At 44.2% G+C, this 26,402-nt stretch overlaps 1 protein-coding gene across 1 annotated transcript in view; it reads right to left on the bottom strand.

Moving 5' to 3' along the window:
- Positions 1–26,402, bottom strand: part of ADCY7 (adenylate cyclase 7) — a 228,605-nt gene that overhangs the window by 131,452 nt on the left and 70,751 nt on the right. The gene's annotated exons all lie outside the window — the stretch shown is intronic.

Raw genomic sequence — 26,402 nt, 5'->3', positions numbered from 1 at the left:
ACGGTATATAGATCCGCAACACAGATACGGTATATAGGAGTCAGCATTACAGATACGGTATATAGATCCGCACCACAGATACGGTATAGAAGAGTCAGCATTAAAGATACGGTATATAGATCCGCAACACAGATACGGTATATAGATCAGCACCACAGATACGGTATAGAAGAGTCAGCATTACAGGTGCAGTATATAGATCCCCACCATAGATACGGTACTTAGACCAGAACCACAGATACGGTATACAGATCAGCACCACAGATACGGTATATAGATCAGCACCACAGATACAGTATATAGACCATCACCACAGATACGGTATATAGGAGTCAGCATTACAGATACAGCATATATATTGTTTAGGATGGAGAGGCAGGGGGGGCCGTTTTAGGGTGGAAAAGCAGGGTGGGCTGTTTTAGGGTGCAGAGGAGGGGGGGGCTGTTTGAGGTGAAGAGGCAGGGGGCCGTTTTAGGGTGGAGAAGCAGGGTGGGCTGTTTTAGGGTGAAGAGGTGGGGGGGCGTTTTAGGGTGGAGAGGCGGGGGCGTTTTAGGGTGGAGAGCCAGGGGGGGCGTTTTAGGGTGGAGAAGCAGGGTGGGCCGTTTTAGGGTGGAGAGGTGGGGGGCGTGCATTTTAGGGTGGAGAAGCAGAGTGGGTCATTTTAGGGTGGAGAGGCGGGGGGGCATTTTGGGGTGGAGAGGCAACGGGACCGTTTTAGGATGCAGGAAAGGTGGAGGGGGTTGGGAACCCAACAGCTGCCAGTCACTGCCACACACCACAACACTCAGCAGCCCCCCTCCCCCATCCATGAAGCTCTGCAGGGGAGGAGGGACAGGCTCACAGCAGGACACACTATACAGCAAGTGACACAGTCACCCTGTAGCTGCCCTGCAGAGGAGTCTGAGGTTGGGGGTGGGGAAGCATGTTGCCAGGAGGGTGAGAGATGCAAAAATCCTCTGTGATGACTGTCATTCATGCTGTGAGAGAGATCACCTCAGACACCTCCTATCCCCGCAGTCACTCTCACTCACCTTCTGCTCTCTGTCTCAGGCTCAGCTCTGCATCCACCCGCTGCATCTCCGCTCCCCACCTCAGGTTACAATAAAGAAGTCTCTGGAGCATCCGCACTCCACTCCTGGGAAAACTCAAGTGAAACTCAAGTGATGCCATAGTGCTCAAAAAGCATCGCCCAGTCGCCCTCCGGTCCCGTCCAATGAAAAACAATGCACAAAAGCCAGGGAAAAATCACTGGCGAGTGGAAGTGTGTGAGGGCGCATGGCTTGCGCCCTGCACATGCCCTGTACACTGGCAAATCAGCTTTCCAGCTTGCAATCAGCTGATTGCAAGCTGGGAAGCTTCCCATAGAACGCCATGATCTATGGGGAGCTTCGTATAGAAGTTTTCCCAGGAGTGGAGACTTAGTTATTGTAACCTGAGGTGGGGAGCAGAGATGCAGCGGGTGGATGCAGAGCTGAGCCTGAGACAGAGACCGTGCAATTGTCAGTTAAATCTATGCAGTGCCGAATCGCAAAAAATGGCCCAGTCATTCAGCAGCCAAATCTTCCAGGGCTAAAGTGGTTAAGAATGTCCCTTCTGCCTGCGGTATTTCTATTTTTTTTTTTATTGTACACTTTGCTTGCATTCAGATACGTCAGCACCTGTAGTTTCAGCCTGTGTTTTTAGTGGTTCTGTTGATTCTGCTGACTGACATAGCTTTGTTTAATATTAGATCTAACTCATTCTTTAGCATGCAAAAGGAACCCCGCAATGGGGTATGGAAGGTAAGTTGGACTATACGATACCCAGAAAATAATATTGAGAATGAAATTAATGTAAAGATTAAAAAAAATACAAAATGTTTTATATCAATATATAAAAACCTCAAAAGAGAAAAGACATTTTGACAACACCATTCAAATACAAAGTCACACAGTGTTCTCAATATGATAAATACAAAGGTGTGAGCCCCATGCGTGTAAGATACAGCTGAACTGAGCGGACAAAAAAACCCCAACACGTTTCAACAAATTGTCTTCTTCAGGGGTTGATGTCCATTTGAGAAGGATATAAAGTATCAACTACAATAGCAGGTGTATTTAGAGAAAGAATAAACTGTCTGTGGCCTACAGTGGTGCCATACAAGGTCCCATGGATCCCAAAGGTCAGCACAAGGGATAAAACAGCAGAAGAGGGAAAAAGTCTCCTCCATTTAGTCATAGGAATCCAGGCTTCTATTCTCAAATTGCCCCAGTTAAGGACAAAATATTTTTTTTGCGAGTGCTAGACAATTATCTTTACATTACTTTAATTCTCAATATTATTTCCTGGGTATTGTATAGTCCCACCTCCCTTCTATGTCCCATTGCAGATTTCCTTTTGCATTGTATTACAGGGATAGATATCCTCTTCCTTCATTTTTTCTGGGCCTAGGATCCTTTAGCTTTCAGCTTCAGCTGTGTCCATACCAGTGTCTGACCAGAAGTTTGGTCAAACACAATATCTTTAAAGCTATCTTTTAGCATTGCAATACATTCTGAATGCTGCCAATGGGTATGATGGGTAGTTTGGAACTTCAGGTTTATACCACCCATGTTAAAAAGGAGAACAGAACTTATCAGCGCAATTAAAAAAAAACTATAACAAATAGCTGCTGAACATCAGGGTCAATAATCAAAATCCCTCAGATAAATATAAAATAAGCTAAACTCCAGTCCACATATCAAACAATAAAACACCATCCATGTGATTTTCAGTGATGATATATGGATGCAACAGCCAGGTGACTCCTTGGGTATGTATGAAACCTCCACCAATAATAAACATGGCCTCTCTCCTTACCGAGGGGACCCTTTAATTATAGAGGGTCAGATACACCTTCCCTTAAGGGCACAAATGGATGGTACACAGTAGATCCCAGTCAATCCGGATACAGCAGGGAACAGCGACTAGTATGTGTTGGTATCTCCAAAGTCACATGGGTCATGCAATCATAAAGGACAGAACATATTGCTTTCCGCAATAATAATAGTATTTAATGATAAAAAATGAAAATAAACAAACATGATACTATTCCATGTCTATTTTATATATATATATATATGTTAAAACAATGATAAAATACCAATGTTAAAATTCATTGAGAACGCAATGTCATCCGCGACCATCTGCTACACCAACTAAAAAAATATATGAATACTTAACGTTCAGTGATAAAAAAGTTGATATCAAAATCAACATTTAATCCATCGGGACAGAGCATCCGGGTGTATCCAGTAAGATTCTCTCTTACTTAACTGGCGTATGAAATTCCCCCCCCCCCCTCCAATGTTTGGCGACTCTCTCGATGCCCCAAAATTTGAGGCCTATAGGGTTCTGTTGGTGGAATAGTTTAAAATGTCTAGACACATTGTGGGTCTTCAGACCTTTTTTAATATTGTTAACATGTTCTGCTAGTCGAACATGTAAGGCTCTCGAAGTCCTGCCAATATAATGAAGTCCGCATTCACACTCCAACATGTAGACTACACCCACTGTGTCACAAGTAATCAATTGTTCTATAGTATATTCTCTATTGGTAACTGATGCTAAAAACTTTTTCACTTTTTTCATGTTCACCTTTGAGTGTCTACATGGAACACAACGTCCACAAGCATAAAAACCTCCTAAAAAAAGAAAATAATCTATTCTCAGATGGAACAGGGGGATTTAAAACACAAAAGGGGCAAGACTGTCCCTTAAAGAAAGTGCTTTCTTATATATAAACTGTGGACGTGTAGGTAAAACAGGACCCAACACTTTGTCCTGCTTTAAGATAGACCAATTTTTTTGTATAATTTTCTCAAATTTTCTATTCTGAACATTATAATCAAGTATCATCTTGAAATTATGATGATTTGAATTAAAAACTCTAATATGATTGGAGACCAATGTTTGTCTGACCATCGTTTTAGCTTTTGCAATTTCCCCTTCAAGACGTTGTCTCTCGTAACCTTTTTGCTCAAATCTCAACACTAAAACTTGTGATTGGGTAATAAAATCATCCTCATTAGTACAATTTTAACATAACCTATGACGTGAACTGTGGGGGATATAGGCATTGCAATCGGTAGGTTTGAAATTATTCAATAATCTGAAAAGGTCAGTTTCTTTACTAATGACCAAATCAAGATAAACTACTTTCTCATGATCGATATTCCATGTAAGAGAAATATTTTTGTCATTACTGTTCAATTAATCAATAAATGACTCAAGAGCAGATCTCTCACCTTCCCAGATCATGATGAGGTCATCAATGAATCTGCGATAACAGACCAGTTCAGGGGGACGATGTGAGAATGAAACCCAGATGCTCTGTCCCGATGGATTAAATGTTGATTTTGATATCAATTGTTTTATCACTGATTGTTAAGTATTCACATATTTTTATATTTTTTAGTTGGTGTAGCAGATGGTCGTGGATGACATTGCGTTTTAATGAATTTTAACACTGGTATTTTATCATTGTTTTAAAATATATATATAATAGAATTTTTTTTATATATAAAGGAATTTTTTATCTATATCTTTCCAATAGAAATGTTTTAAAAAATAATTTTATATTATGTTATTCGCCATTATGCACATCTACTTATCTCTTGTATTGTTTAGTGCTCAGGCGCTTAGCTATCATTTATATGTGCACATATAGTGAGAATTTTGCAGCATTATTTAGTTGCTATCATATCCTTTTATGTCGTAAATAGCTAGTGGGGACACTTCCGGGATTATGTTCACGTGTAGTTATCCCTGCACCACGTTGCGTCAATTGATGCAGTGTCGGGTTACTATAGCAATTGTTTTTTTTCTTTGTATGTATAGTGGATGATCACATAGCTTCTGTATTCGCTGAGGAAGACCCCGCCCATAGGGACAAAATGCGTTGGAAGGAAGCATGGTGACGTCACCCGCAGCCATCTCGCATCTTGTTCTAACATACGCTGTTTTATCTGGCACTGGAATAGTGCCATGTTTTTAAGTTCATTTTCATTTTTTTTTTTAAATACTATTATTATTGCGGAAAGCTCTATGTTGTGTCCTTTATGATTGCATGACCCATGTGACTTTGGAGATATCATACTAGTTGCTGTTCCCTGCTGTATCCGGATTGACCGGGATCTACTGTGTACCATCCATTTGTGCCCGTCAGGGAAGGTGTATCTGACCCTCTATAAGTATAAGGTCGCCTCGGTAAGGTGAGAGGCCATCTTTATTATTGGTGGAGACTTCATACATACGGAGTAACCTGCATGTTGCATCCATATATCATCACTTATACCACCCATGGTACGAGTAATAAACCACTGTTTTGTAATCATCTGGATGGTTGATGGTCAGGTATAGCCTTAGTTTTTGTTCCCCTCTTGTTTTGCAGATTTCTAGAAAATATCTAAAGCCAAGGAGGTTTAAACTGTTCAGCAAGGCACTTTCTATCTTCATAAATCTTTATGGGTGACTAACAGGTCTGTTGCCCTCTCCTTTCCAGATTTCTGGCTGCAGATGTAACAAAACTCTGTCAACATGCTATGGCACCATGTTCTTGCCCTTCTCTAAAGCCCATTAGTAGTACAGGCTTGGCAGGAAATCTAAAGTATGTGGATCCTGGCCAAGCATTGAACGCAGAGAATTTGAAATTGTGGTCTAAACTGATCCATTTCACAAATGCTTTTATATAGCACACAGTACAGCAATGGCAACACACCATATAGATTTATCTAGTAGATCTAGTAAGTTCCAATGTCTCTACAATATTGCAACTTCAGACCTTATAACTTAGTGGTAAAATATAACGTGGCAGCACAATGCAAACAAAAACAGTCAACCGTTAGGACATTTTCACATGTATTTGTGGATTAATATATAATAATAATATTAAAATGGTTATAAAGGCCACATTTTTTTACCTTATTGCATTCAAATACATTCAATAGCTGTGCCCCCCTTAAATATTTGCTTGAGCACGCCAGATACAGCATTGTGCCCAGGGGCGGACTGACAACTCATGGGGCCCCGGGCAATAGGAGATTATGGGGTCCCCAGGCAATCAGATTATGGGGCCACACAGTATACACACACACACAGTATACACAGACATGTTTCTATTGGCTGAGAAGGTACTGGAGAGGTGGGGCAGCTATAATCTCTGGATTTTTAGACCAAAGGGATGTCGGTAAGGGACATTTCAGAGACTATGTAAAAATCTATGTTTTTTTTTTACATCTCTGTTCCTGGTTTTACTGAGGCTGGCAACCCTGATGGGGCCCCCTACTTGTCCGGGGCCCTCGGGCAGTGCCCGAGTGGCCAAATGGTCAGTCCGCCCCTGATTGTGCCTCTCTTCTTTCTACTCTCTCTTCTTACTGGACACCTGGCCGCAGTGGGAGCCATTGTGCTGCTGTCAGTCAAAGCCTGTAAGAATTGAGTGTGGGCAGGGCTGATATGTACTGTGTTTGTCTATGGACTCACACAGCCTGGATAGAGAGCTAGTCTGCCACCATAGTGGCTTGCTATGGTGAAGCACACAGAAATGGAGGCGCCTAGAGCGTCAGCAGGGAAATCAAGAAAAGGAGGTTCGGGGCCAATCTGCTCAAAACTGCCAATTGCGCGACCATGCAACACTGTACCCAAACAACATTTTCCCACAAATAGAGCTTTCTTTTGGTGGTATTTGATAACCCCTGTGGATTTTATTTTTTGTGCTATAAAAAAAAGCTTACATTTTGAAAAAAAAACACAATATTTTTTACTTTTTGCTATAATAAATATCCCAAATGTAAAAAAAAAATATATATATATACAAATTTTTTCCTCAGTTTAGGCCGATTTGTATTATTCTACATATTTTTGTATGTACACGCTGTTTTAACAATGTTTAACCGCTTAAGGCCTGGAAGGATTTGCCCCCTTAATGACTAGGCCATTTTTTGTGATACAGCACTGTCACTTTAACTGACAATTGCACGGCCGTGCGATGCTGTACTCAAACAAAATTAATGTCAGTTTTTTCCCACAAATAGAACTTTCTTTTGGTGGTATTTGATCACCTCTGCGGTTTTTATTTTTTGCTCTATAAACAAAAAAAGACTAACTTTTTGCTGTAATAAATAAAAAATAAACAAATTTCTTTCTCAATTTAGGCCAATATGTATTCTTCTACATATTTTTGGTAAAACAAAATCCCAATAAACGGGACTGCGATATTGCAGTGGACAAATTGGACACTTTTGACACACTTTTGAGACCATTTTTGAGTGCTATAAAAATGCACTGATTACTGTATAAATGTCACTGGCAGGGAAGGGGTTAACACTAGAGGGCAATTAAGGGGTTAACTGTGTTCCCTATGTGTGTTCTAACTGTGGGTGGGTGGGTGGGACTGACTAGGGGGAGGAAAGAGATCGGTGTTCATACTTAGTCAGATATTTTTGGGCTGCAAATGCAACTTTTTTTTGTGTTTTCAGCCCACATCTCACTGTGAGTGAGTGGTGTCAGCCATCCCATCTGTCTTTTGTTAGGTTGCTTAAAGTGGTAGTAAACCCGCTGAAAAAAATAATAATTCATACCTGCAAGGGAAAAGACATAATGAGCTAGTATGCACCACATTCTAGCTCATTATGAAATGCTTACCTTAGAACGAGGCCCCGACATCTGGCGTGATACACGCCGAGGGAGCTGACATGTTCCCTCGGCGTGTCCTCCGGATATCGCGGCTCCAGCGTTGTGAGTGGCCGGAGTGGCGATATCGTCACATGCGTGCAGGAGGTTTCTTTCCGGCAGGGTCCAGCGTCTGCCAGGCTTCCAGCTGCGAAACACTTGTGCGCATGCGCCGCTACAATCAGCGGCTCATTGTCAGGGGAATATCTCCTAAACTATACAGGTTCAGGAGATTTTTTTTTTTTTTACCTACAGGTAAGCCTTATTATAGGCTTACCTGTAAGTAAAAGTGAAAAAAAAGACTATACAACTGCTTTAAGGACTTTTCCATCCTATTCTTCACAGAAAATACACGACTAATTCTGAAATTCTAAGGCCGCGTACACACGGGCGGATTGTCTGGCCAACTAAGTTCGTCAGACAATCCGACAGACAGTCCGTTAAAAATTTGCATGAACGGACTTGACCACACACGATGAGCAGACAGTCCGCTGAAAGCGTGCGCGATGACGTGTACAGCACGAACGACGGGACTAGAAAAACGACGTCCTATACACTGCAATGCAACCTTCGGCCGTGTAAATCCTTTCTGAGCATGCGCCATACTTAGTTCGTCCAACTTGCCTACACACGAGCGGACTGTTCGCTGAAACCAAGTTTGGACGGACAAAATTTCGGAAATTCCGTAAGACTTTGTTCGTCAGACAGTCCGCTGAAAAAGTCCGCTGAAGCCCACACACGAGCGGATTGTCCGCTGAAACACGGTTCAGCGGACTAAGTTGGACAGACAATCCGCCCGTGTGTACGCGGCCTTAGATAATAACTAGGAGGGCTAATTGAAATAACACAGGAAAGGAGCACCAGACAGCTCAGAATTTCAACAAAATCAACAGTTTTTTTGTTTTTTTGTTTTTTTTTTTGCACTTATCGAACAGATCTAAAGCAGCCCATGCATTATTGATTTTTTTTTTTTTTTTACTTTCAACCAGTGGGTTGAACAAAATGACAAAAACCCAATACCCCCCCCCCCCCCACACACACACACACACACACACATTTGTGGTGTATAGGGGAATCACTCCACTCTTAGCTATTATGTTCTATTGTGTTCTATTTGCAGGAAACTATCAGAATACACTGATCAGCACTGCCGGCTATAGCCAGTGGCGCTGACTGTGTGGAAATTTTCCAACAGGCTCATTGTACAGAAGTTGATTGGTAGATTGTACAATCAGCCAGCCCATACATATATTGAAATTTCGGCTGATCCCTGCTGAACCAGACAAAGTTTGATCCATGTATGGCTGACTTAACAAAACTCTTTCAATGGTATATCTAATCTAAGTAACAGAAATGAATTGTTGGGGTTTACATGAACTTAAAATAGACCTTGAACAGGTGCATGACCGAGATACTACTTTCTGTGTCAACCTCAAGAACACAGCACTCATCCTGGGAAGTCTCTGCAAACCTCTATGTGCAAATCGTACAAAAAAGGGAGGAAGGCTGGTGCCCCAGAAGTCGGCTAAAACCTTGTTTTATTAATGCAGGTGAACAACAGTCATCAGGGTTAAATCATGGCTAAAAAATAAGTGACACAAAGCAGCTAAAATAATGTAGACCAGGCCCTCCAGCTGTTGCAGAACTACAAGTCCCATTATGCCTCTGCCTGTGGCATGTTTGTAACTGTCAGCTTTGCAATACCTCATGGGACTTGTAGTTACGCAACAGCTGGAGGGCCGCCAATTGACACCTGTGGTGTAGACTAAACCCCAAGGGGCACATGACCCAGAAGAAGAGGTGGCTGCAAATATCAAAACATACAAAAAAATAGCACTATAAGCATACAATCGTACATAAATGTATATAAAAACATGTCACAAAAATAAAAAGGAACAGCATTGTTAAACATGTTAGCCATAATTAAGGCATGATGGCCAAAATGTGTTGGCTTTTTTGACTGTTGTTTATCTGCATTAATGAAACAATGTTTTAGCCAAATTCCATGGCACCAGCCTTTCTCCCTTTTTTGCACAATTAAAGTCGACCTTCACTGCATTTTTCAGCTTCTGAGTTAAACTTTTCCTTCCTCCCTCCTTTCCCACTATTACAGATAATATTTTCTTTGATAGAAGAAATTACCTTCATTACCTGCAGCCCAGGTTTTTGCCTTGAACAATGTAGCTCCAGCTGCCCAAAGCCTCCTGGGATGCTCTGGTCACGCATCTCAGGAGGCTTCATGGCCATTCAAAATACACAGTGCTATGATGATCATGAACCAGTCATTCCAATTCAAAATCAGAAGGCAATCTGTCTGATGAAGTGCTATTTCTTCACAGCAGCAAAAGGTAGGAATCTGTTACAAAGTACATTTATTACCCATAGGATTTGTTTTTTTTCTTAACAAAATTGGAGCTACTCTTTAAAGGTCCAAATGTAAAAGCTCCCTAGAGTTAATCACTATTCACTTTATTATTATTTACTATTGCAAAAATGTAGCTGCTATGAATGCATGAATAGAGTAAGGCACCTCCTCAATTTTACTATATAATGAGAATCTCATCTGCAATAGATGTATTTGAGGTCTGGATGCAGATAAGCTTTTACAGTATATAAATGTAAACGCTCATTTATTACATTTACTAGTCACTTGTATCAAAAGGTTTATAATATAACACAGCTAAAAATATAACAAATTAATACAAACCAGTGCCCTTCCCACCTTCTCTAAACTATTTTTATTGCCTAAGGTGGGTCTAACAATACAATAGGTGTAGCTGTAATATATACAACACTGACCTCACTGCCCCACCAGAAGTTTGTCTGCAGAGGATATGAGATCATGGAATAATGCCGAGCAGACACATTTTGGTGCCTGACTCACAGTCCAAGCTGATCAGCCTAACGCCACAGCTCCCTGACTGAATTATATTCTGTGGTTAAATAATGCACAGCAGGTTTTTCTTAGAATTTAATGAGGTTAATATAAAGGAATTTCATTGTCAGTACAGAAGCATATTTTGATCCATATACTAATATGTTTATTGAAAAAAAAAAACTATTGTAATTGTATAACAAAAGATGAAAATTATCATGTACCTGTCCCTTTTTTGCAATTGTATTCAGCAATAACTGAGGCAAGTTTAGAAAAAAAATTATAATAAATATACTGTATGCTTAGGGTTCTCGCTTATTTCAGGGTATAAGACAAGCCGCAGGACTTTAGAACCTCTAAAATGCCAGGTCTCTAATCCAGAGAGTACCGATAATCATCTTCTCCAACCAAACTACTCCAGAACCCCTCACCCTGCATGGGTGAGAACCCAGCGTCCTGAACATATCACTCCCCCCGCACACACACACACCTTAACGTGGAGGTTGCAGAGGCCCTGTGGGACACCATACAGGGGAATCCACATTATGGTGATGCTTCCCATGCCTGTGTTCTACCTCAAACTTGAGCTCTTGTAATGCCAGGAACCATCTCGTTACCCTGGCATTTGTGTGTTTGTTCTGTCTTCCAGGTCAGTGGGGTATGATTTGACCACAGATGACACAAAAAGAAATAAAGAAATTAGCAGAGTGGGTCCAGAGCCCACCAAATAGCCAGGTACTCCCACTCTATCGTGGCATAATTTCTCTTGGCTGCTGTCAATTTTCTACTAAGTGTTCCTCCCGTCTGACCTCTTGGGACAGAACATCTCCTAAGCCATCACTGGAGGTGTCTGATTGGACAATAAACTCTTTAGAAAAATCCAGGGCAAACAGCACTGGATACTGGCATAAGGCTGTTTTAAGCTCCCAGAAAGCCTCCTCAGCCTTGTCAGTCCACTCGACCATGACTGTCTTCTTACCCTTTGTCAAGTCAGTCAGTGGTACAAAATCATGAGGTTGAGGACAAACCAGAAGTAGTACCCAATGATGCCTAAAAAAGCTCTGACCTGTTTCTTGGTGACTGGGTCAAGTCTGAATAGCCTCTATCTTGTTTATCTGGGCTTTTACAAAGCCCCTGCTCAAAACATAACCCAGGTACCTGGTCTCTTCCATAGCAATGGCCCTGGAATAATGATAGACACCTCCTTCTTTGGGGAGTCCAAGACACCCTCCACTCAGGGAAAATGGAACTCCCAGTCTGTGTACAAAGTCATCTAAATACACTGAGGTTTATTCTTAATAGGGCAAGGTGTCTTATTTATTATACAGGATTTACATAGCCCCAACAGTTTGTGCAGAGCTTATCCATTGCATTCTGAAAAGTAGCTGGAGCAGAATGCAACCCAAGAGGCATTCTCTTATATTGGAAATTACCTCCTGGGGAGGAAAATTCAGTCTTTTCTCTAGCTTCCTAGTTAAAGGTATCTGCCAGTAGCCTTTGGTGAGGTCTAAGGTGATCATGTACTGGGTTGGTGCCAACCTTTCTATCAGCTCATCTACTCAAGGCATCAGATATGCATCCTCCATGTGGTATCACATTCCATGGGTTCCTCTTTAGGGGACACTAAACATGGACATGACCCTAAGAGTGACAACACCAGCACAGCACATTCTCATTCCTCTACGCCTGAGCAGAACTCTGAGACACTGGGGTGGCTACTCCCTGACTCTCCTAAGTGCTGTTACCCAGGTTTGGTGACGGTTTGGTTCTCCTTGCAGGCAGGGGTCCTCCTCAGTGTACTACTCTACCATCTCCACTAGTCAGTCCACCGTCTGTGAATCTCTGTGGCTGAACCAGTGCTGCAACTTTGTAGGTAGTGCATTAAAAAGGAAAAAAAACTGTCCCCCTGCATAATGTGCTAGCATGCAGGGGCATAATGCTAGTATGCAGAAAACTTACATATAAAAGGGATCTCTCCAGCGGCGCTATGTCACTGCTGATAGGACTTCCATCTTCACCTGGTTTTTCTCCTGGGTTCACGAGGTCTGGCCGTTTGAATGGCCAAGCTGCAATGACATCACTCCTGTGCATGCACGTGAAAGTCAGGGCCCGGCACCACGCTTTGGACTGACAGCACATTCAGTGTGCTTGCAATACAGATCACAGTGCACATGCATCGGTGATGTCACCAACTTAAGAAATCTCATTCAACAATCTGTGGTTTTGTTAGCTTCTCCAGCTTCAACCACTTTGTGGCCAGCTGCAGTAGGTCATGCATTTGGGGCTGTGGTGCCTATTCGGAAATACATCTGGCATCAGCCACAGTCATCCCAATGTGGGCTAAGACCTCCCCCATACATTTTTATTTTATTTTTATTATTTAAATGTTTATACATTTTTCTGTATACAAAACATAAAAACATACCATTTATTTCACTATTTTCATCCTAAAACATTTTATCTATGTGCTCGATAGTTAAAGGTGAATTATATTCTCAATTTGCCAACCGATATATTCTCTCTCATATTTGAAAAACATTTCTGGTTAGTTCAGGTGCTGTTTTATTCAATGTTCTATCTTTCTGTGATACCCACATATTCTTATCTAATTGAGTTTTACTAAGTGTATTTTCTAGCTTAACCCATCTTTTTTCATTTTTTGTCCTACTCAACTCCACCATTCGTGATAATACAACTGCTTCATAGTATCTTCTAATATCTGGTGCAGCTAATCCCCCATGTGCTTTATCCTTACTCAACAGTGCATGCTGTATTCTCAGTTTCTTTCCCTGTAAGATGCTTTTTGATGGCATCATCTGAAATTTATACAACATTTTCGTAAGTATTACCATCTTTATTATGTTTATTCATGCTAGCCAAGAGAGAGGTCTCAGTTATTTTTTTGAGTTCCATTTTAATCTTGTAAAATAAAGGGATATAATTTCCTTGGTATAATTTTCCTACTGATGGAGAAACTTTTATTCCAAAGGCAAGGCCAAGGTCTGTTTCTGGCATGCCTGAGTTTCAGAGTGGCGGTTAGCTTCCATGGAGGCAGCCTTCAACGGTTTTTAGTGCCTGCGCTGGTCTGACCTGGGACAGGCAAAAATGGGCATTGGCCCTCTAAATGTCAGATTTTATTTTTAAATTGTATTACTTCAAATGGCTTTACAGCTGGATTGCCTGCATCCAAGCACCAATTGTCATATGAAAGGTCCAAGATCAACAGCAAGCCACTTGTAAAAGTAATCAGCTACAGATGTGCCATCACTGAAAATTTTCAGAAAGGGTGGGGGTGAGGTAAGAATAATCACAGATAATGTTATCTTGGCTAAAGGGTGTGCCACTGAAAGTTGAGTTCCCACTATGACAGCTGCCTTTTAGCTTTATTCTGATTTATGGAGATCGCAACAGTTATACATTCTTTTAAATGAAGAAATTATGGATGGGGCTGAAGTTTGCTCTGCATAGTCAAGAACTCAAGCATAATGATTGCAAAAACACAGGATGACGCTTGACTTTCACGGATACTGAATTTGAAAAAAAAAAAATCTATCTAATTTGCATTTTGAAATCGCTCTTTTAAGTTATTTTTTATATACAGTATACTTTGATATTTAGATTCCTTGGAGTTCGAAGGAGTCTAATTACAATTTGCTGTATTGAGGAATGATTGTAACAGTAGAATGTTGGAAACTGGAAAAAAGCCATGACAGGTTGATCAGCCAGGATCTCTATGTGCTGCTCTAGTACAAGCAGGTCAATTGTTTCTCGATTTAAGATGGAGAAAATGTAAAAAAAAACCCTGCTAGATTTCCCCCCCCCCCCCCCTTCACTTTCTGGCCTGTAGATTCAGTATGTGAAACCATTATTAACCACTTCAGACCCAGAAGGATTTGCCATCTTCCTGACCAGACCATTTTTTGTGATATGGCACTGCGTCGCTTTAACTGACAATTGCACATTGCGTGCAACGTTGTACCCAAACAAAATTGATGTCTTTTTTTCCCCACAAATAGAGCTTTCTTTTGGTGATATTAGATCACCTCCGTAGTTTTTATTTTTTGCACTATAAACAAAAAAAGAGCAATAATTTAGAAAAAAAATACAATATTTTGTATTTTGTTATAATAGATATCCAAAAAAATGGAAAAAAAAAAATTTCTTCATCAGTTTAGGCCGATATGTATTCTTCTACATATTTTTGGTATTGATTGATGTGCACAAAAGTTATAGCCTCTACAAAATAGGGGATAGATTTATATCATTTTTATTATTATTATTTTACTAGTAATGGCAGTGACCTGCGACTTTTATCAGGACTGTGACACTGCGGCAGACAGATCGGACACTTGACACTTTTTTGGGACCTTTGAAATTTATATAGCGATCAGAGCTAAAGATAGCAGCTGATTACTGTATAAATGTCACTGGCAGGGAAGGGGTTAACACTAGGGGGCGATCAAGGGGTTGACTGTGTTCCCTATGTGTGTTTCTAATTGTGTGGGAATGTGACTGCCTGGGTAAGGAGACATATATAGTTGTTCCTACTTGTTGTACGTTTTCAACATGTGGTGACTTTGTATTGCATGTCATCATAAACCAGAGCGACTGATGTGTATTAAGTCACATCTACAATCGTCATGATGCACATAGATACTCATGCTTTGAGATGCAATTTGATGTTTCCATTAACTTCAATAGAAAATGCATCAAGCAAAAATACAAAGATATGGTCCAATTCTCAGATTAGGAAACTGGCTGTAAGACCAGCTCTGAGCTGTTGTGCAGAGGTATTCCAGTACTAAGCGTGGGACATGTCTGTACTGGGAAGCTGTCGTGTATGTATGTACAGTATTCTAGAAGCTTAGATTAGAGAACTGGAGGAGCAAGTTGCAACACTGGGCAGAACTAACAACCTTAAAAGGGTTCTTCTGCTCACTGAGCAGGTGGTTAATGGGGTTGATGTGGAGGGGTAAGTCAGGATTATCAGGTAGGAAGATGGGTTACTGTAGCCAGTGGGAGTGGTAGGGGCTCACAGAAAAGGAAGGTCAGCCCTGGGTTTGAGCACCCAAACAAATTTGCCAAGTTGGGTGAAGATCGGGGGTGGCAGTCCTAAATGTCACTGCTAGCCCTAATAACCGGGAGAGCAGTCAATCTAGTAGGGGTGGTGAGGGTAGTGAAGAAAGGCCTAGCCAGTTGGTGGTAATAGAGGATTCTATAATCAAAGGGACTGATAATTTGTCACCATGATCACCTCAACAGAATGGTTTTCTGTCTCCCTGGTGCTAGGGTTCAGCATGTGGTGGACCGGGTTGATAAATTACTGGGAGGAGATGAGTATGACCCAGTTGTCTTGGTCCATGTTGAAAAATAAGACAGAATACATGGAAGGTGGAGGCTCCTTAAGAATCAATTTACAGAACTAGGCGGCAAGTTGAAGGGAAGGAACTTCAAGGAGATATTATCTGAAATGTTGCCCGTGCCAAGTACAACAAAGGAAAGACAGAGGTAGGTTAGAAAACTGAATGCATGGTAAAGACCAGGTGTAAGAGGGAAGGATTTGGGTTTCTAGAGCACTGGGCTGACTTTTCATTGGGGTACATATATGCTAAAGATGCTTTGCACTTAAATGGAAGGGTGTTCGCTGTGCTGGGGAAGAGGTTTATGTGGAGGATGGAGGAGTATTTAAACTAGGATTTAGGGAGGAGGGGTTAGTTAGCCCCTATTGGTGGATGGAATTGGGAAAGATGGTGGGGGGGGCTATAGCAGGTGATGATAAGAAGGTGTTAAAACAACCATTGGAAATTGTACAATATGTATGAAAACTAAAAAATATGCAAAATGTGACAATGAATTAAAGTGTTTGTTCATCAATGCCAGAAGTCTGCCAAGCAAAATAGGTGAGCTTGAAGCTTTGGTGCACAAAGAGAACTATGATTTAATTGGTATTGTTGAAACTTGGCTTCATTCTTCACATGACTGGACTATTAATATTCCTGGCTATGCTCTATTTCAGGGATACAGGGTAAAAAGGAAAGGTGGTGGTGTCTATCTCTATGTGAATAGTGATCTCAATGCGAGTGTGAAGGAGGACCTAATTGATGAAGTGTGTGATGAGGCTGAAGCATTATGAGTGGAACTGTACATGGGTGTGCGTACTAAAAAGGAAATCATTGGAGTTTGTTATAGGCCACCCAGTCTTAATGAGGAGGTGGAGAATCAGCTCCTTGCATAGATAGAAAGGACTGCAAGGGCTGGGGCAGTGATAATAATGGGGATTTTAACTACCTGGAAATTAAGTAATGGCACTGCAGAAACAGTTAAAGGGCAAAAATGTATAAACCTATTACAAGACAATATTATGGTTCATATAATTCATAGAGGCCATGACTAGGAATGATGCTCCGCTGGACCTGGTAATCTCAAAGCATGCAGAGCTTATTACTAATGTTCATATAAAAGAACATCTGGGTAGCAGTGACCATAGCATGATTTCATTTAATGTTAGCTGTAAACAACAAACATACTGGAAAGATAAAAACGCTTAACTTTAAAGCATAACTCCACTTTTGTTGAGTTGTTATTCTGAAGAAATCACTGTGTTCCTCTATGAGTGGGTCTATTGGGAGTGGTTTCATAATTATCAACCAGTTGTGCACCTACAGAGCACTAATGAGGAATGCTGCTGGGCCTGCATCCTATTAGACATGTTCCTATTTGGAGCATCTCACCAATAATTACAGTTTGGTCCCAGGGGATGCTGGAAATCTGACTTGTATCTTAGGCAGACTTCTGTGAAAATCAATGAGCCATTCACACAAGCAGGAAATTATGTTTCTGTGGGGATGTTCAGGTAGCCATACTGCATTGCATTTGCAGAAAATTAGAGCAGCTGCAGATTGAAAAGGAAATGGAATTTTTAACACCATTCAGTTACAATATGACTTGTGTGGCAATTGTATAATGGTTATGCAATAGAGTTCATCTGCTTACCTGTCTCCATGTGTTCATTTCTAGAGACCAGCCGACCCTCACCTGACTGCTTTTACAATCCATCCTCTGGCATGGCTCCACCCTAGCTCCTATCAGAGAACTTTATATTAACCTGTGCACTGCAGGCCAATCCTGCTGATCAACCTTTGTGTGTTAGCTTCCTGTTACCTGCCGTGTGCTCTGCTGTTATTCCGTTACCGACTTTGGCATGTCCTTGACTATCCCTGTTTGCCTGTGATCCTGACCTTTTGGCGTGTCCCTGATTATTCCTGTCTGCTTGTGGCCCCGACCTTGGCTTTGTCCCTCACCATCCCTATCCTCCTGTTGCTTACTGTGGGTGTGAGCTGGGGGACCCTGGGGGTCGCGACCTGGAGCCAGTTGCAGCCAAGTCCAACCTCACCACTCGAGGCTCTGGTGAACACCTGCTGGCTCTTAGACTCCGCGCCCCAGGGAATCTTACGCTCTAACTCCGGTGGTATCCATCTTGGTGTTCTGGCGGCCCTGCCTTCCTATCACCTTGACCCCCGTCCGCAGCAGTCAGCCGTGGGGTCCACAACCTTGCGGTGCACTCCTAATCCCTACGGGGTGCATCTGTCAACTGACCTCAAGGTGACCTGACATATAAGCTATATTATTTTTTCTTCATTTGCTATTTTTTTCCCCCACAAAAGTGGAGCAAGTTTTCATCAACGGATAGATGAAAAATGGACAAATGGACAGCATGTGTGAAAGGGGCCTTAGACTGGAAGGGAAAATTGGCATCGATGAACACAAAACAAAAATGGGAGTTCTTTAACAAAGACTGTATGTGAACACACTGCTAAATATATTCATAAGGCTGCAAAAAATAGGATTTTTGTAACAGCTTACCTGTAAAATCCTTTTCTTTGAAGTACATCATGGGACACAGTGCCATAGTAGTTACTATGTGGGTTATAGGCCACCTTCAGGTGATGGACACTGGCACGCCCTAAATTAAAAAGTGCACTCCCTATATAACCCCTCCCACTGGTGGAAGAACCTCAGTTTTGTAGCAAAGCAATACACGTGTATACCAGGGAGGGCCATCTGTGTCCCATGATGTACTTCAAAGAAAACGGAAAATTGTATCATACTTACCGGAATTTTCCTTTCCTGGTGCCAATCTATGGCAGCATAAATATAAGAGCTCCGCCTCTACTCCACCTTAAGGACTAGTGAATAGTATAAATTAAAGAACATTGTCTCTCCCCCAACATTATTCATAATATAGAATACAGAGGGTGGGACCGTATGCTGCCATGGATTGGCACCAGGAAAGGAAAATTACGGTAAGTATGATACAATTTTCCGTTTTCCTGGTGCCTCCATGGAAGCATACATGTGATAAATAACTAGCTCACATGGGTGGGTTTAATGCTTTAACGAAAAATTTTAATCAGATACAGACATAGCAGCACAAAGTGCTCTTCTCCCAAACTCTACAGTGATAAGGGATCAACATGATAGTGTTTAAGGAACATGTGTCGAGAAGACTAAGTGGTGGCCCTGCATACTGTTTCCAAAGAAACATTTGCCCTCGCTGCCCAAGAAGCTGATACCGCTCTTGTTGAATGAGCATTCACCTGAGCCGGAGGTTCCAAGTTCTTCACCCTGTATGCTTTCTGAATAAGCTTGACAACCCAGGATGCTGTCACGATCGTTCCACCACCCCGATCGTACATAGGAGACTTACCCGCAGGTTTCCTGTACAAGAGGATCGTCGGTGCCCTCGGACGCGGGTTGGAGCACACGAACGCACGCGAGTGCATGTAGTCCCTAACAGGCGCACGCGGATGCGCGTTGATATGAGCGAGCGCACGCGGGTGCGCGATAATCCGATCGGGCGTACGCGGGTACGCGGGGTCACGAACGGGAGCACGGTCACCCGCGGGGGTACGCAAACGTACCGTGCGACCGTTCCTGGCGCCCAACAGGCTATTTAAGGGATCAGCTTCTGCTCCACGGTGCTGTCCTGTCTACAGCGTTCCTGTGACTTCTGCTACCAGTTCCTGTGTGTGTTCCTGATACTGTACCTGGCCTGTTCCTTGACCTTGTCTGTTTGCTGCCTGCCTCCGACCCTTTGCCTGATTGACCACGCTTCTGCCTTCTGCTCTGTACCTCTGCTGCCCGATAGTTGCCGACCCGGCTCGCCTCTGACCACGCCTGCCTGTCCTCCCGAGTGCCAGCACCAACTACCCCTGTGGTTCCTGCTTGGCCACCTGTGCCAGCTGTTCCTGCAGTTCCTGTCCGGCTTCCAGCGCTAGTTGCACCTACCGTTCCAGTCAGCTACCTGTTCCGGCTGTGCCTGCCATCTGCTATCCGGCCTGGCACTTGTGTCCTCCGGACTCCTGAATCCCTGTCTCCACCTCCAGGGGCTCTCGAGCCGGAGGCTTACGAGGCGCCGCTCCCTGCACGTTTGGGCTCTCCAACCAGGTACGTGACAGTACAGGACAGCCATGACTGAGCCCTCGCAGGGAGCCTCCCCAATGGATGAGCTTTGCCGCCACCTAGCCGGCCTCACCCAGGCCGTGAAGAACTTGCAAGAAGGCTACGGCCGTCTGGAAGAACAGGTCCAGGCCCTATCTGCCGCAGCCCCAGCTGTCCCTGGACCTTCAGTTCCGCCTTCAGTGGTAATGATGCCGCCTGAACCAAGGGTCCCTACGCCAGACCGTTTTTCCGGCAACCAAAACAAGTTCAGGGCCTTTCGGAACTCCTGTGAGCTCTTCTTCGCTCTTCAACCCCGGACCTTTTCCCTCGAGGCAACAAAAGTTGGGTTCGTCATCTCTCTATTAACCGATGAGCCTCAAGCCTGGGCACACCGTCTCCTAGAACGTAAAGACCCTTCTCTGGACTCTTTAAACGCCTTCTTCCAAGCAATGTCTCGGCTGTATGAGGACCCCCAGCTTGCTGCTACCGCAGAAGCAGCCCTGCACGTGCTCCAACAAGGTCGCAGGCCAGTGGAGGATTATGTGTCTGAGTTTAGACGCTGGAGTGCCGACACGGAGTGGAATAACTCAGCCCTCCGCTACCAGTTCCGCATGGGACTTTCAGAATCATTAAAAGATGAACTGGCTCGTGTGGGAACCCCTGAAACCCTTGAAGCGCTCATCGATCTCTCAGTCCAGATCGATAGGCGCCTAAGAGAACGTCGTCTAGAGCGTTCCTCTTCTACTTCTCGCCCAGTCTGGATGTTGCCACGGGTTCCTAGTCCTAACCCCCCCGGTCCCTTCTGTTCCTGCCCCGTCTTCTCCGGACTCGTCAGAACCTATGCAATTGGGTCTACTTCGCCCATCTCTGACGCCTGAAGAGCGCCAACGCCGAAGAGCCGGTAACCTTTGCCTCTACTGCGGAGAATCGGGACATTATGTTCGCACTTGCCCTGCCAAGTCGCGTAAGTGCCTTCTTATACCCCCTGCCTCTCCTTCTACCCTGCCAAGTACCAGTACCATCTCTCATCTGGCTGTGCCTCTTCTTTTACAGTGCTCAGGAAAGACTATCAGCGTCAACGCGATTATTGATTCTGGGGCCTGCAGCGGCTTTATGGACTTGTCCTTAGCCTTAAAGAACAACATTCCCCTTCGGCCTAGGGTAAAGGGACTTTCAATCTACTTGGCCGATGGTTCCACTCTAAAGTCCGGACCTGTGACCCAGGAGACGTTCCCTCTTCATGCCATCATCGCTGGAGCCCACCAGGAGCTCCTGTGTCTGGACATTATCAAGTCTCCGGGGACTCATTTGTCCGAAGTGTTCAGCATAATAGCGGGTGGTAATAAGAAATGGGATTAGTTATATTAGTGTACCAATGAAATAAAAGTGTTAAACCAGCCCAATTATATAAAGAATAAAGTGTACAACATCCTACCACTTGGTGTAACACTAGTGAAGTATAAAAAAGTATTATGAAAAATTAAAAAATTAAAAAATATTTTTCAAAAACAGTAAATATTTTCCAGCGTGCTGGCTATGTAGGTGAAAAAACAAAGGAATAATGAAAACTAATAATCCTCAAAAGGGTGGTGACAAATGCTGGTACAAATAAATATATAAAGTGCTAGTGCTATTGCATTACTGATAAATTAGTGACAATAAGTATAAAACCAAGACAGACTGTGCTGTTTTCAAAACTGTTAGTGCACTAACGTGACGGTGAAGTTTATACAAAAATTCATGCACCAAGTAGAATGATACAATAAATAAGTGGTAAATATCAATGCTTCAAGTGAAACGTGCAAAAAAATTAAAAATTAAAAATTAAAAAATTAAAAATAAAAAAGTATAAAAATGAAAAGTCTCTGGTGAAATAGAATTGATGGGATTGTCCCGTGAAATGGGGAGAGGGGGTGTGATAAATTCAGATCTTATTCTCCATGCATTGTGGTCACTTCTAGGTTGTACTCTCACCGGAAAAAAGACCCCATCCGGGGTGGATCAGCCTTCACAATATTAGCTATTGTGTCGCTCTCTGGCTTGCTTCTGGTAAAATGTTGGGGATCCCTCGTTATTTCCAGGTGGAGTGTGCCACAGTATATATGTTAAAAAAGAGAACCATCCATAGTGTGATACCGTATGAGAAACAGTTTTATTGACAAAGATTAAAACTACTTACAATTGTGAGTAGGAATAGTAGCGGTTTAGTTAGATTATTCTTATTGCTTTAAAGCAGCTGCGAGCGTTCCGTTTGGCTTCCCCGCCGTCTATACTGAAGGTGTATGTCGATTAGGCCACACCCTACGCGTTTCGTCACTCGGACGTCATCTGGAGCGGGTGCTGAACACTTCGGACAAATGAGTCCCCAGTGACATATTCTCTGACAATATATAGGTATAGCGCCAGATCTATTCACTGCAACCCCCTCTTAATGTTCTCCACCCCACCAGGTGGATATTAATAGAGGCTGCTCTTACCTATCTCGACATACCACTTCTTTGTACTTATATATAGGCCCCATAGCGCAACCTACCACCCCTTGTCTTTCCATTATCAAGTCTCCACTTTTTCCCGTTATCCTTGGCATGCCCTGGTTGAAGGCTCACAACCCTCTGATAAATTGGTTCACTGGAGGAGTAGAGTTTCCGTCTGCCTATTGCCGTCAGCATTGCCTCCCAGTCGTCAATACGGACCCTTCTTCACTGCTCTGCTTGGAAACAGACACCGAAATCCGACAGGCTGTGCCCGAGGCTTATCACCAATTTGTGGATGTGTTTAGTAAAAAGGGCGCTGAGACTTTACCTCCCCACAGACCTTATGATTGCCCTATCGAATTGCTCCCGGGGGCAGAGATCCCCTTCGGAAGGATCTTCCCCTTATCCGAGACCGAGCTGGGAACCCTGAAAACCTACCTGGACGATAACTTAAAGAAGGGTTTTATCAGGCCATCCACTTCCCCGGCAGGTGCAGGGATTTTCTTCGTCCAGAAGAAGGACCACTCCTTACGGCCATGTGTGGACTACCGAGCACTCAACAAAGTCACAATTAAAAACCGATACCCTTTACCGTTAGTGCCCGAACTGTTTCAGAGACTGGGGTCGGCCGAGGTATTCTCCAAACTAGACCTACGGGGTGCTTACAACCTCGTACGCATTCGTGAAGGCGATGAATGGAAGACCGCCTTTCGTACTCGCTTCGGGCACTACGAATATCTAGTTATGCCCTTTGGACTCTGTAATGCCCCTGCTACGTTCCAACATTTTGTAAATGATGTCTTCAGAGATTACCTAGACCTGTTTGTGATTGTATACCTCGATGATATTTTAATCTTTTCTTCCTCTTTAGCCGAACATCGGGAACATGTGAAGAAGGTCCTGGCTCGACTCCACCTCCATGGTCTGTACGCCAAACCAGAAAAGTGTGTTTTTGAACAGCTAAGTATTCAATTCCTTGGGCTAGTCATTTCAGTAAAGGGAATAGAGATGGATCCCCAGAAGATCTCAGCTATCTTAGACTGGCCCGCTCCCTCTGACAGAAAAGGGGTCCAACGGTTTGTAGGGTTCGCTAATTTTTACAGAAAATTCATCAGAGGATTTTCCTCCATCATCTCCCCCATCACCGAACTGACCAAACAGGGTCAAAAATTTCAATGGACTCCTAAGGCACAAGAAGCCTTCAAAACCCTAAAAGACCTTTTCGTCTCTGCCTCAATCCTAAGACACCCCGATGCTGCGCTGCCTTATATCCTGGAGGTGGATGCTTCGGAAGTGGCCGTTGGGGCAGTGCTCTCCCAGAGACAGGGACCTAAGTCACTTTTGCACCCGGTGGCCTTCTTCTCCCGCAAACTTTCGGAAGCAGAGCGGAACTATGATGTCGGCGACCGAGAACTGCTGGCAATCAAAGCAGCATTGGAGGAATGGCGCTACCTCCTCGAAGGCGCTTCCCACCCAATCCTGGTCTATACTGATCACAAGAATCTAGAGTATCTTAAATCGGCCAAGCGACTGAAACCAAGACAGGCTCGGTGGGCACTCTTCTTTTCTAGATTTGTGTTCCACATCACGTACAGGCCCGGATCAAAGAATGTGAAACCCGATGCTCTCTCTCGGATGTACAATGAATCAGTGGAGCTCCCTACTCCTGATACCATTCTCCCCCCAGGAAACTTTCTTCTGCTTCAGGAGAGTCTACTTTCCCGAATTAAGCAGGCCTCCAGCGATCCCGCTCTCCCACCTGACATCTCTTTAACCCCCAGAGATGGTCTTCTCTGGCATCAGGACAGAATCTACGTTCCCCAAGAAATACGTACCGCAGTTCTCAGCTCCTGCCACGACCACCCACTGGCCGGCCACTTTGGGGTGTTCAAAACCACGGACTTGCTCCAACGCACGTTTTGGTGGCCACAAATGAAAAAGCTCTGCAGGGAATATGTGGAGGCATGCACCACATGTATCAGGAATAAGGGTAGCAAATCAAAGGTTTGGGGCTGGCTGAGACCGTTGCCCATCCTGGATAGACCTTGGAAGATGATATCCATGGACTTCATCGTGGAACTACCTCCCTCTGAAGACTTCTCCAGAATCTTGGTGGTGGTAGATAGGTTTACCAAGATGGCCCACTTTTTACCTATGAAGGGGACCCCGTCGGCCACGGAGTTGGCTAGGATCTTTATTAAAGAAGTGGTAAGGCTCCACGGTATCCCTGCTAACATCACCTCTGATAGGGGGGTACAGTTTACGTCCAGGTTTTGGAAAGCCCTCTGTGGGGCCCTGCGAATTGAGCTTCGCTTTTCTTCGGCCTATCACCCGCAAACCAACGGCCAGACCGAGAGAACCAACCAAACACTAGAGCAATATCTGCGGTGTTTCTCTTCCTTCTCCCAGGACGACTGGGCATCGCTCTTGCCATTAGCAGAGTTTGCATACAACAATTCCATCCATTCGGCTACCAAACAGTCCCCGTTCTTTGCAAACTTTGGCTTCCATCCGCTTTCTCTACCCGGTAATCTCCCTGAATGTTCAGTGCCGGCGGTACAGGAAGACCTTAATTTTTTCAAGAGCAACAATAAGATCCTTCAGGAAACTCTGGCCAAGACTCAGGAACACTATAAAGAGGTCTTTGACAGGAAAAGAAGAGGGGAGCTCGACCTCCAGGTCGGGGACCAGGTCTGGTTGTCTACGCTGAATCTGAAGTTAGCTTGCCCATCCAGGAAACTGGGCCCGAAGTTCGTGGGTCCATTTCCTATTGTAAGGAAGCTAAATGACGTGGCCTTTGAGCTGAAACTCCCGGAGTCGTTTCGGATCCATCCGGTCTTTCACGCCTCGTTACTCAAACCTGCGGTTCCGGACCCCTTTGCCGATCGGAGTACCAACCCCCCAGAACCTGTGATGATTGATGGGGAATTAGAATTTGAGGTCGAGTCCATCCTGGACTGCAGGAGAAGACGGAATCAAACTCAGTTCCTGGTTAAGTGGAAGGGTTATGGCCCTGAGGAGAATTCATGGGAACCAGAGTCCAACCTGCATGCAAAGAGACTGATCCTTGCTTTCAAGAGGTCTCATCTGGATAAGATGACACGATTGGGCATCCGGAGGTTGCCCCTTGGGGGGGGGGCAATGTCACGATCGTTCCACCACCCCGATCGTACATAGGAGACTTACCCGCAGGTTTCCTGTACAAGAGGATCGTCGGTGCCCTCGGACGCGGGTTGGCGCACACGAACGCACGCGAGTGCATGTAGTCCCTAACAGGCGCACGCGGGTGCGCGTTGATACGAGCGAGCGCACGCGGGTGCGCGATAATCCGATCGGGCGTACGCGGGTACGCGGGGTCACGAAAGGGAGCACGGTCACCCGCGGGGGTACGCAAACGTACCGTGTGACCGTTCCTGGCGCCCAACAGGCTATTTAAGGGATCAGCTTCTGCTCCACGGTGCTGTCCTGTCTACAGCGTTCCTGTGACTTCTGCTACCAGTTCCTGTGTGTGTTCCTGATACTGTACCCGGCCTGTTCCTTGACCTTGTCTGTTTGCTGCCTGCCTCCGACCCTTTGCCTGATTGACCACGCTTCTGCCTTCTGCTCTGTACCTCTGCTGCCCGATAGTTGCCGACCCGGCTCGCCTCTGACCACGCCTGCCTGTCCTCCCGAGTGCCAGCACCAACTACCCCTGTGGTTCCTGCTTGGCCACCTGTGCCAGCTGTTCCTGCAGTTCCTGTCCGGCTTCCAGCGCTAGTTGCACCTACCGTTCCAGTCAGCTACCTGTTCCGGCTGTGCCTGCCATCTGCTATCCGGCCTGGCACTTGTGTCCTCCGGACTCCTGAATCCCTGTCTCCACCTCCAGGGGCTCTCGAGCCGGAGGCTTACGAGGCGCCGCTCCCTGCACGTTTGGGCTCTCCAACCAG

The sequence above is a fragment of the Lithobates pipiens genome, unplaced genomic scaffold (genome assembly GCF_037356315.1).
Source record: "Lithobates pipiens isolate NorthernLeopardFrog02 unplaced genomic scaffold, aLitPip1_a1.2 Scaffold_10, whole genome shotgun sequence".
Classification (NCBI taxonomy): domain Eukaryota; kingdom Metazoa; phylum Chordata; class Amphibia; order Anura; family Ranidae; genus Lithobates; species Lithobates pipiens.
This window is presented reverse-complemented; position numbering and strand designations above follow the sequence as displayed.